Genomic DNA, 2,471 nt, shown 5'->3' with positions numbered 1-2,471 from the left:
TGGGAACCACAGGCCAAGTGGAGATGGGACAGAGAGGCTTTCCCATTTCTGACACAGCTCACGGCTGGCCGCCTCACTTAGTGGATCGCATTTTCCTCCAGTGCACTGCTCTCTACCGGCCAGTACGACCTCTTCATTTGTTTACTGTCTGTGTTGGTCACCACCACACTGCCTGCTTTCTAGAACAGTACCTGAATATTGTAGGTACACAGTAGATATTTGTCAAAAAAACACATTTGAAATTCCTCATCAGCTTTGTGTGACACACAGAGCAGAGGTGCAGTCATTTATCTTCAGAAGAGGGAACCGAGGCCCAGAGGCTGGCTTCACTAGGAATGAAGGGTCCTCCTAATCCCTAACTAGGGCCCACCTGTGCTGGGGAGGATGAACAGGCTTGGTTACATCAGAGGCTATATCCCTCATGTTTCAAGTTCTAACCCAGCCCCCTGCTCAGAAATTTGGTAAACTACTCCGAATAAGACAATAATAAGAAAAGGAGTAAGCTATCCCCAGTGAAAAGACTGAGAGGGTAGGGATTTCAGAAACCAGTGGCCTGTGGCTGGGGAGAATGGTGACACCCTCTGGACAAGTGGCTTTTAAGTGCCTCTCAATTCCAACCTCATTTCTGCTACTTACTCTTGCCCTGGGAGGTGGTGAGCTGCCCACACCGGAGGAGTTCAAGCAGGACTGAATGCCCATTTAAGAGCCTGCCTGAAGGCCCCACCTGGAAAGAGGAGGTAGGGGGCTCCAGCACAGAAGCTCCCCCAAGTCAACAAGAGAGAGGCTTTGCGACACCTGGTGGACCTGGATTTAACCTGAAGCCCAAGTATCCCCAGGATCTCATTTCCCCTGCATTCTCTCATTCTAGGATCAGAAGACCTACAGCCCCTGTGTTGCCAATGGAGCCCCTCAGCCCTCCAAAAGGGGAGGTAAAGGGAACGTAATTCTCCTGATGGGTGCTCCCCTGGTGCCTCCCAAGCAGAATTCCCAGTGCCACTTTGTCCCAGGTCCCCTCTCCCCGGGGACACCGCATCTGCGCACACTTTCCAAGGCCTGACCCTATGCCCCTTTGTACTCTCACCCCACTCCCCACTCCTGAGCCCCGGCAGGTGGGCAACTGACTTGCAAGGATTTGGGAATTTCAAAAGTGAAGACCACGATTAAAGTATTTCTCAAACCTGCACGTTCGAGTATCAAAACACCCCACTTTCAATTCCCCATCAAAGTTCGTCTCAGTTCAGAGGTCCCACAGTGACCAAACCAGCAGGTGAGGGGAGCTGACACCACATTTAAGACAGAGATATTCTGAGCTTCACCTTTGCCATGGGAGGCCCCGGGCCTTGCTCTGTAAATGTCTTCTGTGTGTCTCTGTAAGACCTGGGAGAGAGCACTTGACATCATGGGGAGGGAACAGAGGATCTGAAATGTCCCCAAAAAGGCCCACGTGGCAAAGGCTTGGTCCCCTGCATGGCACTGTTGATGGTGGAAACTGAAGGGACGGGGCCTAGTGGGAGGTCTGGGGTCATTTAGGGCATGGCCTCAAAGGGGACTGTGGAACCCAGCCCTTCCTCTTTTTCACATCCCAGCCATAAGGTGACTGGTTTCGCTCCACCATGCTTGCTCTCCTGTGATGCAGCATCTAAAAGCAAGGGGCCGTGAGTCAAAACCAACCTTTTCTCTTATCTCAAGCAGACGTTACAGATATGGAAAGCGCACTGACACAGGCCATCACCACTGTGCAAAGACCATGGGCCACCAGCATCAGCCGGCAAGACACAGCCGGTCCACTAGGATTACAGAAAGTGCTAGATCTGGAACATTCTTGCCAGGGAGAAAGAGTGGGCAGAATCCTCATGATGGTGAAGATGAGAACACGTGGCTCGTGGTCACGGGTTAGTGCCTGGGAGATGGAGAAAGGGCTTAGATCACCCCAGGGCTGAGGGCAAAGTCCCAGAATCCCAGGATCTGGGCGGCCTCTGCCCATGCCTGCGCTCCCAGTAGCCCACTCCTAACCAGCATGGCCCTGGTGTCAGTGAGATTTGTCATCCTGTTAACTCAGTCCCTAGTGTGACACCTTTCAGCAGGCGTGCTGGCAAACACCAAAGTTGTGACTGGAAGAAGTGACCTGTGGATCCATCCTCTCACTAAACCTCTTCATCCTGGACCAGAAGAAAGAGGCAATGCCAGGAGTCAGGGGCTGGCCGCCATGGGCTCCCGGGCAAGTCCCTTCACTGCGGCCAGAGTCCCTTTATCTCTCCAGTGAGGTGAGACAAGTGGATCCCACAGGCCTCCCTTCCAGTGGCGTAGATCTGAGCTGAGGCATCGGGTCCTCCTGGACAAATGTCACAAGTCTCAGGGGAGGCTGGAAGGGGCCTGATTTCCCCAAAGCCACCTGCCCTGCCCCGTCCAGTGTGCAACGGTCAGGGGCCCCAGACAGTACTTAAGCCAGGAGTGTCCCTGCTCGGAAGCCA

The sequence above is a fragment of the Castor canadensis genome, chromosome 8 (genome assembly GCF_047511655.1).
Source record: "Castor canadensis chromosome 8, mCasCan1.hap1v2, whole genome shotgun sequence".
NCBI classification, from domain to species: Eukaryota; Metazoa; Chordata; class Mammalia; order Rodentia; family Castoridae; genus Castor; species Castor canadensis.
Note: the sequence above shows the minus strand (reverse complement) of the source record.